We start from the raw sequence: 12,118 nt of genomic DNA on the forward strand, positions 1-12,118 counted from the left end.
AGAAAAGGGCATTTTTAGCCATACTGGAGAAGGATTTATATCAGCTCTTCTTGAGTCAGGACTCACATGAGGCCCGGCGTTTATTTCACGAGCACTCACCGCCTCCGACGATTACTTCTCCTGAGATTTGGGGTCAATATGTAACATCATTATATATGGTATCTGGATAGCCTCCATTACCAGATCCGCTAGAGCCATGCCCTGCTACTAGTACTTTCTTTACTACGGAAATGGTGAAAAAAGCCATTGATAAGATGAAGACAAGAAGAGCATATGATCATGATGGTTTAGTAGCAGAACATCTGATCCATGCCAGGGATCTACTTTCAGAAGTCCTTGCTCGTCTGTTTAATCGGGTCATGTGTGAAGGATTACCTGAATCTTGGAAATTATCTACTATCGTACCTATTTTCAAGTCAGGGGATCCTATGATACCCGGGAACTACCGTACCATTATGGTAGGTCACACATTGACCCGACTGTACGCATCCATTCTTGAACAAAAATTGAGTAGATGGGCAGAGAATGAGGGCATAAGGGCAACAGGACAAGCTGGATTCAGGAGGGGTTATTCCACTTTAGATCATATTCTTACGCTCAGAGCCATTATTGAGGAAGGAAGAGCAAGCGGGAGAAGGATGTATTGTTGCTTTGTGGATTTTCAGAAAGATTTTGATACAGTACCAAGGGCCAGATTGATGTGCAGGATGCAAGAGTTAGGGGTCCCCAAAGAGATTATTTGGGGGATCATGGCCTTATACGGGTCAGTAACTAGTTATGTACGTACTCCAGAAGGGGATTCCGACATTGTTCATTCCACCGTGCAGGGATGCCCACTGTCCCCTACTTTAGTTGGTATGTACATAGATGAGGTATCAGATTACATTGATAGAGAGGGTGACAGAGGTACTCAACTTGCAGGGTCATGGATCCCTTTGTTGTTGTATGCAGATGATATTGTATTGATAACAGAATCACCAGATGGAATGCAGAGGCAGCTAGATGCATTACATAAATTCGCGGAGGACAGTGGACTGTCAGTAAACTTGGGTAAAACCAAAGTTATGGTGTTTAACACCACACCGCAGTGGGTTAGGAGATCGGCACCTACATTGCATATGGCCAGGATACAGTAGAGTACACAGATGCATACACATACCTTGGTGTGGTATTTGCAAGACCGAAGTTTACTCTTAAGAAAGCAGCGTATGCTAGATTGTCCAGAGCCTCTGCGGCCTTGGGAGGGTTGGAGAGGATGTGTTCACAAGTGCAGTTTTAGGAACCACGAACAAAACTTTGGCTCTTTGATACTGTGGTGGCTTCGGCTATGCTTTATGGGGTCCAAATTTGGGGACCATCTGTGGATCAGGATAATTGGAAGTCAATGGAGAGACCTTTGGTATCTATGATTTGCCGAATGATTAGAGCCAAGGCCTCCGTACCACACGCGATTACCCGAGCGGAACTAGCTGCCCCTCCGATAGAAATTGAAGCTCTTACCAGATCAGTGTCCTTTATACATGGTTTGTGGGATACAAATAATTGCCGATATACTAGACTGACCCTCAAATCCTCTCGACAATTAGCAATGAAAGGAGATACATCCTGCTGGTATGCGCAACTGTCCTCGTGGTTTCAGAGACACGGGTTCAGTATGGAAAGATTACCCCCCTTCCAATACTCTCTTGAGGCTCCATCACTGGCAATTACACGAACGGAGATTAATAAAATCATCCATCAGGATCTTATACAGTTGGACACTAAGAGTGTTAGGAAACGACGCTATGGCGGATGGTAGCGAGGTGTAGCCATGGTTGTAAGGGGGACGTGCAAAGCAAGAAGAGGGAACGAGAGAGAGAAAGAGTCGACACAGAAGCCACGAAAAATAACGCTATATTCTTTGATAGCTTACACTATATATAAAGCTAAAAAAGTGTCATGCAAACTGGTTTTACTTGTGACTGCATGGCTATAAAAGCCGTTTCCTATGGGTGTCAACAATCTGGGCTTGAAACCCAACAATCCCCCCCTCAAGCCCGAACTGGACAGACCACTCTCATGATACCTCGAGTTTTTGGTGTACTCGTCAACCGTGAGTTTTAGGTTTTCTCACAACCAAGGATTTCTGGTGTATTCATAACCTGGTGCTATGATAAACCCCCCCTTGAACAGATAGGGTGTGGGTCAAAAAATTAGCTACCAATAGATGATTGCAGTTTTTGGTTCACTTCCAAACCTTGGGTTTCAAGTGTACCCAGTAACCTCATGAGAAGCGGGACAAAAATGGGGCTTGAGAACAAAAGCTGATAATTTGGGAGGTCTTACCACTCATGTGTGGCAGTGTCTAGAGCCCGTAGAATTTTGACATGATGACAACTGACAAGCATGACAATAACTGACAACAAATAATGTAAAAGAGACTGTGACTGAAAATATGTCATTGTGTAGACAACATAACAATAACAAATCTAGGACATTAAACAAGGATGAATCCGTATACCACGTTCTTGATTCAAGTATTCGTGCATGATAACTGGTACTTCATGGTCCCAAAATATCCTCTTCTTCATGTCTCTCGAGGACAACTCATATGTAAACCATTGAATTGCTAGAGGAACCTTCAACACATATATGGTATGTTGTTTGTGCCAATTTTTGAATTCCTGTCAAACATTTAGAATCCCCCAATCCTCCTTTGCATCCATGCTATAACAAAGTTTTGAGATGCCATAGGGAACTGGCACCACTTGTGAGGTGATACACATATGCATCTTGAGATGCTGTGAAAATTGCCCAAAAAATGTTCCTTCACTACTTGCCTTTTGAGAAGCAAGGATCTCACCGCCTTGTAGAACTGTCTGCAAGAAGCACAGCGTTTTGAGATGCATGCAAAACTGCCCTCTGTGAATGGGGAGTCACCTCTTCTGCAGTGCCTAGGAAGCAGCGTTTTGAGATGCTATGTCCTTCAATGCTAGCGCCTTCTTCAACTGCCAGGGAATTCCAGCGTTTTGATATGCTATGAAGATTTTGTAACTTCAACCTTTGACTAGCAGCGTTTTGATAGGCGATATGCCTGCATGCGTCTACCCATCTAGGAACAACTGCCTCCCTTGGGCTCTACGAGGACGTGAGCGTCTTGAGAAGCACCGCCAGTAAGCGTTTTGAGAAGCCAGCGCCAAGAGCAAGGCTCTGATACCAGCTGTTAGGAAACGAGGCTATGGCAGATGGTAGCGAGGTGTAGCCATGGTTGTAAGGGGGGCGTGCAGAGCAAGAAGAGGGAACGAGAGAGAGAAAGAGTCGACACAGAAGCCACGAAAAATAACGCTATATTCTTTGATAGCTTACAATGTATATAAAGCTAAAAAAGTGTCATGCAAACTGGACTTACAACTTTTACTTGTGACTGCATGGCTATAAAAGCCGTTTCCTATGGGTGTCAACAATCTAGGCTTGAAACCCAACAAAGAGGACATGGGTAGATCCTACACAAGAATTGGGGCACGAAGATGGCCGACTACAAAGAAAACTTCCTACAACTATCTGAAGATGGATTTGTGATTCGCCCGAGCTACATGGATACCCACCTGTCTCATGGTTTGCGATGTGCTATTGGTCAGATTCGTACATCCTCACACCAGCTGGGAATTGAATTTGGCAGATTTAGGGGAATCCCACCTGAGAGCAGAATTTGCAAGTTATGCAGAATAGAGCCGGAGACAGAATTACACTACATATGCCATTGCACCGTATACTATGGGATACGTGGGCGTTTCCATTGCCTATTTAAAGAAGGCTTTGGACCTCTAGATAGAGTCATGCAATACCAAGATCAAAGATGCTTAGGCTTTAACCTACTGGAACTACATCGGCATAGGGATAATCTAATGAGAAGACAAAGAGCACTACAGCCTCAGAGGCAGATCACAGATTTCTTCGGATCGAGAGATGCAGGAGTGGAAGGAGAAGCAAGAGGTCAGCAGCCAGCACAAAGGAGTACCCACATTCATACCAAAGGCACCCTCATTGACAGGGCGATTGAGCTTAGGAAATCGAGACGACCACAACCGAGATGCAGAAGCACACTTCACTGGAGGAGACTACAACAAAGGATTAGAAGCATTCTAGCCAGACACCCAGAATGCTCCTAAGAAGTTTATTTAATACTTTGTATTTAGTTTTTCACATTTATTTTCACACTTTCAGACCTTTCACACTTAGTACTTTAGTACTAAGGTACCCAGACATTGTAACAGATTCACCACTTTTGTATCAGTTTGGTCTCATAGGTCATTCTGGCCTTTTGAAGACGTTAATATACATTTCATTTCATTTCTCTCTCTCTCTCTCTCTCTCTCTCTCTCTCTCTCTCTCTCTCTCTCTCTCTCTCTCTCTCTCTCTGTCTCTCTCTAAGTGTTTGTCTCCTCTATCATCTTTTCGATAGCCAAAAAATATACAATGATTGAATAAAGCACTGAGCGAGCGAAATCCGAACTTGCCAAGGTAAGAAAAAGTGAGAGGGAGGGGAGTAAATTTAGAGCGGAATGGAGAGGGGAAAGGGGAAAATTATGCACAAGTGGTAAACGCCAAACGCAAGCTACCATCTTAGAGGAGGCGGAGTCTCTACCCAAAGAAGAAACGGTAGGAGAATTGGTGCATCATAAGGTCACCTTTCAAATGAAGAACCTTCTCTCACCACCCCCAAAGAGGTCTCCTAAACTTAAAGCCTCCCATCATCGTGTAGTCCACAATAAAAAACCCCTCCCTTTGACTAAAAAACCCCTCCCTTTGGCAAGAGCATCTCATGAGGAGGGCTTGCTTCAACCCTTCAAAAAACCTAAACCCTCCTCCCCGGGAATCCTCTCCTACTCCTCCACCCCTTGTAAACCACCCTTTGCTTCCTCCTCCAAAAACCTTTTTGTTTCCACTCCCCCCTCTTCCAACCACTCTCATGTGCCTCCCCTTTTGAAAACACCAAACTACCCGTTGGGCCCTTATTTTCCCACCCCTTTCCCTCACCCTCCACCTCCCCACCCCAAGCATAGCCTCCCTAAAAAACCTAAAATGTCAAAAAACTTGCAATGGAGGAGGAAGAATTAGGTTTGGAGCACCCTTCCTCTTGGGTCCACTTGCTCTTCTCCCAACCCCCTCTCTTTCCTAACCTTTGGACCCCTCCTCCATGTAACTCCTTTTTTCTTCCCCTCTCTTCCCGCAATAAAAGAAAAAGGTCTAAGTATTGGCTCCCCCTCACCAATCCACATCTCTACAAAATCTTAACCTTAGGTAAGCAAACACTTTTCTCTCTTGAAAATAAAATTGCTAACCTCTCCTTTCACAACTTAGCCAATTGTTCTCTCTCCTCATCGGAGCGGAGAATTTTAGGCCTTGGTCTCAACTACATTCCCCCCTCCCCTCCTCCACCTTCTTTTTCTATCTTCGGAGCTTACTCCAACCTTGAGAGAAGCTTACAACTCAAACTCTTTTTTAATAAAACACTCCCTCCTTCTCCTTCCTTTTCTCTCCCCAATCCTTCTTGGAACCCTCCTTCTCACTCCATCACCCTTGAGCATGCCTTTGAGGATACTTTCTCTCGTTTAAAACCCCTCCTTTATCAATCTTCTCCTTTCCTTCCTAAAACCTTCTTGATGGACGCCATTTCTTCCCTTAAAAATGACCATCAAATTATAATTAAACCAGCCGATAAAAACCTCGGCCCCGTCATCCTCTCCCAATCTTGGTACACTAAGGAAGCACTACGCCATCTCTTAGACCCTCTCACCTACTCTCCCATCTCTTCACCGCCTTTACAGTTTGTTCTTTCCACTCTTTTTTCCATTGTTTCAAATTACCATCTCCTTCCTTCCAAGGAGAGAGCATTCATCCTCTCCTCCTCTCATGCTTTTCCCAAACCTTGCCCTTTTTTCCTCTTACCCAAGATTCATAAACCTGTCCTTGTAGGCCGCCCCATTTGTTCTTACAAGGGCTATATCTTAGAGAATGCCTCTAAATGGTTGCATGTGCAACTCTTCCCCATACTCCTAGCCAAAAAAACACACCTCAAAGACTCTCACTCTCTTGTCGTGGACTTAGCCTCCATCCCTTTCTCCCCTCACATCACTCTCTTTACCTTCGACGTGGAGTCCTTTTACCCCAGCATTCCCATCCAAGAAGGGCTTCGCGCTCTGAGAAACTCTATCCATAGCCACTTTCCCTATCCTAAAGTCAACTTCATTCTTTCTCTTACCTCTCTCATTCTTAACCAAAATTACATCTCTTTCACAGGTAAGTTCCGGCATCAGGTTAAAGGCACCGCTATGGGGTCGAATTTTGCAGTGGTGTATGCATGTTTGTTTCTTTGCTCCTTAGAAGAAGACGGGAACCTCCTCTCTTCCCCTTCTCTCCTATACTTTAAGAGGTTCATAGACGATGCTTTTGGAGTTTGGGATGGTCCCCCCGCCTACTTAGAAAAGCTCCTCCTTGAGTATGGGCATCCTCTCCAAGAGTATATCAAGATCACTCCCGTCATCTCCTCACAGGAAGCCTTTATTTTGGACATTCACTTTTTCAAAGGAACCTCCTTCTGCTCTTGGACACACATTGCCACCAAAAACCTCTTTAACTCCTACAACTATATCCCTTGGCAATCTTGGCACCCCACCCACCAGAAAACTGCCTTTATTATATCGGAGCTCAGGAGATATATCATCACGGAAAACTCGCTTGAGGGTTTCATTTCTATTCGCAACCTTTTTTTCCACCGACTGAGGGCTAAAGGGTACCCAGCACCTTTTTGGAAAGCGTGCTTTCTTTATGTAACCTATGCATCCAGGCCCTCTTATCTCTTAGGAGATAACCACAAGATTGCCCCTCCTTCCATTGTCAAAATCCCCTTTTCACCCTTTACCCGAAAACTCAATTTAGCTCACTCCATTAACCAACCTCTTTCCAACATTCTTGAAAACAACTCTGAACTCCCCCCTTTTTCCAAAACAGTCATTTGTTGGCTTAATGCACCCAATCTAGGCAACCTTCTCTCAAAAAAGAACCATACTCCCCCATCTCCTTGCTTCCCCCCCTTCTCCTAACTGCCTCCCCCCCTCCACGAGCTTTACCTTCTCCTCCTTTATCTTTTCCTTTGCATCCTCTTCGATCCCTTAAAGAGTTTCACCAAATTCACACCCCCCTCCCCCCCCCTCTTTATTTTTTGGTCAAAGTCACCTTTTTGTACCCCCTTATTACACTTTTTAAAACCTCTCTCTTTCCCTCATTTTCCCACCCCCCATTCATTTGGGTCCTAATCCCTTGCCCTTTGTACCACCTATAAACACTCTTTAAACCTCTCTCTTTCCATCCTTTTCCCACCCCACTTTTGAGTTGATTCCCCTCTATTGAAGAGGCTTCCTCCTCTATTAAACTCTGTACCTACTACCTTGGGAATCCCTCCTCCCTTAGGTGAAAACCTATTTAAACCCTCCTACTCCTTGTGTAAGGGTAACACCACTGAAGAGCTTAAATTGTGAAACACGTTTGGTGTTTACCACTTGTGCAAAATTTTCCCTTTCCCCTCTCCATTCCGCTCTAAATTTACTCCCCTCCCTCTCACTTTTTCTTACCTTGGCAAGTTCCGATATCGCTTGCTCAGTGCTTTATTTAGTCATTGTATATATTTTTTGGCTATCGAAATCTTGAGATGCTGTAAAAATTGCCCAGAAAAAGTTCCTTTACTACTTGCCTTTTAAGATGCAAGGATCTCACCGCCTTGTAGAACTGCCTGCAAGAAGCACAGCATTTTGAGATGCTTGCGAAACTGCCCTCTGTGAATGGGGAGTCATCTCTTCTGCAATGCCTACGAAGCAGCGTTTGAGATGCTATGTCCTTCAATGCTAGCGCCTTCTTCAACTGCCAGGGAATTCCAGCGTTTTGATATGCTATGAAGATTTTGTACCTTCAACCTTTGACTAGCAGCGTTTTGATAGGCGATATGCTTGCCTGCATCTACCCATCTAGGAACAACTGCCTCCCTTGGGCTCTACGAGGATGTGAGCATCTTGAGAAGCACCGCCAATAAGCGTCTTGAGAAGCTAGCGCCAAGAGCAAGGCTCTAATACCAGCTGTTAGGAAACGAGGCTATGGCGGATGGTAGCGAGGTGTAGCCATGGTTGTAAGGGGGACGTGCAGAGCAAGAAGAGGGAACGAGAGAGAGAAAGAGTTGACACAGAAGCCACGAAAAATAACGCTATATTCTTTGATAGCTTACAATGTATATAAAGCTAAAAAAGTGTCATGCAAACTGGACTTACAACTTTTACTTGTGACTGCATGGCTATAAAAGCCGTTTCCTATGGGTGTCAACAATCTAGGCTTGAAACCCAACAAAGAGGACATGGGTAGATCCTACACAAGAATTGGGGCACGAAGATGGCCCGACTACGAAGAAAACTTCCTACAGCTATCTGAAGATGGATTTGTGATTCGCCCGAGCTACATGGATACCCACCTGTCTCATGGTTTGCGATGTGCTATTGGTCAGATTCGTACATCCTCACACCAGCTGGGAATTGAATTTGGCAGATTTAGGGGAATCCCACCTGAGAGCAGAATTTGCAAGTTATGCGGAATGGAGCCGGAGACAGAATTACACTACATATGCCATTGCACCGTATACTATGGGATACGTGGGCATTTCCATTGCCTATTTAAAGAAGGCTTTGGACCTCTAGATAGAGTCATGCAATACCAAGATCAAAGATGCTTAGGCTTTAACCTACTGGAACTACATCGGCATAGGGATAATCTAATGAGAAGACAAAGAGCACTACAGCCTCAGAGGCAGATCACAGATTTCTTCGGATCGAGAGATGCAGGAGTGGAAGGAGAAGCAAGAGGTCAGCAGCCAGCACAAAGGAGTACCCACATTCATACCAAAGGCACCCTCATTGACAGGGCGATTGAGCTTAGGAAATCGAGACGACCACGACTGAGATGCAGAAGCAAACTTCACTGGAGGAGACTACAACAAAGGATTAGAAGCATTTTAGCCAGACACCCAAAATGCTCCAAAGAAGTTTATTTAATACTTTGTATTTAGTTTTTCACATTTATTTTCACACTTTCACACCTTTCACACTTAGTACTTTAGATCTAAGGTACCCAGACATTGTAACAGATTCACCACTTTTGTATCAGTTTGGTCTCATAGGTCATTCTAGCCTTTTGAAGATGTTAATATACATTTCATTTCATCTCTCTCTCTCTCTCTCTCTCTCTCTCTCTCTCTCTCTCTCTCTCTCTCTCTCTCTCTCTCTCTAAGTGTTTGTCTTCTCTATCATCTCTCCCTTTTTTTTTTGATACATGGAGCAATATACTATATCCAATAGACCTCTCGGGATGCTCAATGGGAAATACAAACTGGAGGAGTGCATTATGAGCATAGGAGGACTGCGGTATGAACCACCGAGGAATACCAAAACCTTCTCTCAAGGCATAATAACAGTGCGCCAATAGCTCTAGGTCGCATGTCTCTGGAGCGACCTATTGAGCCATGCCACACAAAATCGTGCCATAACTCTAGGAGGTAGAGTCAAGCAAGAGGTAGTAACACTAGGTTGTCGCAAGAAGAACCTAATTTACAATGAAAGCTCTACCAACCAAAGATAATGCAAAGAGGACCAATGGAAAATCTTCCTCCTGATAGAGTGCAAGACGGGCTCAAACTGTTGCTCAGACGACACATCGATGCCAGCATGAAAACCCAAATATCTGCAAGTCTTACCTCTCATCAGCCAAGCAAATTGATCCTCCACTCCCCTTGGCATTCCACTCTCACCAAAAGAACGAATGACTTGCACCACCCTATAAGTGCACCACTGCTCAAGCAGCTGCCTGTAGACTATTCAAGATATGTGGATCGTGGATCGGTGGATCATACTAAGTGAATAACCAAAGTATCAATTGCATAATCCTTGTCCAACAAGTCAGGGGCCCGGCCAAGGGCAGAGCAAGACCATAGAGCTACGGAGTCTGGTGCCCTAAGGAAAATGACATGGCCTAAGTGGGCATCTCTAATGTACAAAGGGATATACATGAAATCATCGCCCAATGTGACCTCTAATAGTAACAACACTAGAAGTAGAACGATAGAGAGTCGCAACTTTTGTAATCCAATGCAAAGAAGAGTTCATTTTCTATAAAATGCATAGTCACATGGAACAGGAAATGGGAGCGTGGAACGGGCATGAATTGCCCTTCCCTGTGACTATATAGTCCCATGGAATGAGAACTGAACGGGAAATGATTCCCTGGGACTATGGTAAAATGCCCTCCAAAAAACCCCAATCCACCCAATTTTATGCCTTCTCAAAATCAAGAAGCATAATAGCCACTGGCTGTCGTTGCTGTCACGCCCACTCAATTGCCTCATACAAGATGAAAATATTGTCCAAGATGCATCTATCCTGAACAAAGCAAGTCTGAGAAGCATGAAGGAGATCAAGCAAGAAAGGCCTGAAGCATGTACTAATCATCTGAGACAAAATCTTATACACATAAGAAATGACAGTAATTGGATCTTATACAGTTGGATACGAAGAGGACATGGTTAGATCCTACACAAGAATTGGGCACGAAGATGGCCGACTACAAAGAAAACTTCCTACAGCTATCTGAAGATGGATTTGTGATTCGCCCGAGCTACATGGATACCCACCTGTCTCATGGTTTGAGATGTACTATTGGTCAGATTCATACATCCTCATACCAGCTGGGAACTGAATTTGGCAGATTTAGGGGAATCCCACCTGAGAGCAAAATTTGCAAGTTATGCGGAATGGAGCCGGAGACAGAATTACACTACATATGCCATTGCACCGTATACTATGAGATACGTGGGCGTTTCCATTGCCTATTTCAAGAAGGCTTTGGACCTCTAGATAGAGTCATGCAATACCAAGATCAAACATGCTTAGGCTTGTACCTACTGGAACTACATCGGCACAGGGATAATCTAATGAGAAGACAAAGAGCACTACAGCCTCAGAGGCAGATCACAGATTTCTTCGGATCGAGAGAAGCAGGAGTGGAAGGAGAAGCAAGAGGCCAGCAGCCAGCGCAAAGGAGTACCCACATTCATACCAAAGGCACCCTCATTGACAGGGCGATTGACCTTAGGAAATCGAGACGACCACGACCGAGATGCAGAAGCACACTTCACTGGAGGAGACTACAACAAAGGATTAGAAGCATTCTAGCCAGACACCCAGAATGCTCCTAAGAAGTTTATTTAATACTTTGTATTTAGTTTTTTCACATTTATTTTCACACTTTCACACTTTTCACACTTAGTACTTTAGTACTAAGGTACCCAGACATTGCAACAAATTCACCACTTTTGTATCAGTTTGGTCTCATAGGTCACTCTGGCCTTTTGAAGACGTTAATATAACATTTCATTTCATATCTCTCTCTCTCTCTCTCTCTCTCTCTCTCTCTCTCTCTCTCTCTCTCTCTCTCTCTCTCTCTGTGCATTACAAAATCCATGCCACAGGTATCACAGGAAATGGGAATGGTGGTAATGAAAAATGTCCTTTCTGCCTTACTACATGTTTTATGTCCTCTGGGATTACAAAGCTGTCTTACCAGGAAAGTGTAATCTAACTCAAGTCAACTCTGGATTTACTACCCACTTCAGAATGCAAGGAAAGAATGAATTCCATGTTCCTAGATCCTGAGATTCTGACATGTAATAAATTCCTTGATAATACAGAGTGTATGGAAGGTAAACAAATTATCCTTGACACTGGTTTTGAGAATGCCACACAGAACTTAAAGAAAGCAGGGATGTCAGTAGCCAGGATGGGTGAAAAGGAACAAAAAAGAGTGCCATGAGTGACATTGAAGAATATAGGAAAGCTTATCAGGATGTAATTCCTTTTTTGGACAAATGAAAACTGTTCCCTTTGCATTAACATAAAAATAATTGCAACATGATTAGGCTATACTACAACTAGCTGGCCTCACTTTCTTGCATCAAAGTTTGCACCATTTTCTGAAAATACGTACCCCTTTGTAAGTTCACATCTTAGCCAAACAGTCTTCCATAGCGTGAAGTTGACTTTAGTCCATC

At 44.0% G+C, this 12,118-nt stretch overlaps 1 protein-coding gene and 1 pseudogene across 1 annotated transcript in view; both read right to left on the reverse strand.

Annotated features, from left to right (window-relative positions):
• The window catches only part of LOC147454089 (uncharacterized), a 147,211-nt gene that overhangs the window by 54,395 nt on the left and 80,698 nt on the right, over positions 1-12,118 (reverse strand). The gene's annotated exons all lie outside the window — the stretch shown is intronic.
• On the reverse strand, positions 2,469-6,293 carry LOC147454091 (uncharacterized; annotated as a pseudogene).

Source organism: Adiantum capillus-veneris, chromosome 7 (assembly GCF_014529385.1).
Source record: "Adiantum capillus-veneris isolate H3 chromosome 7, ASM1452938v2, whole genome shotgun sequence".
In the NCBI taxonomy this organism is placed as follows: Eukaryota; Viridiplantae; Streptophyta; class Polypodiopsida; order Polypodiales; family Pteridaceae; genus Adiantum; species Adiantum capillus-veneris.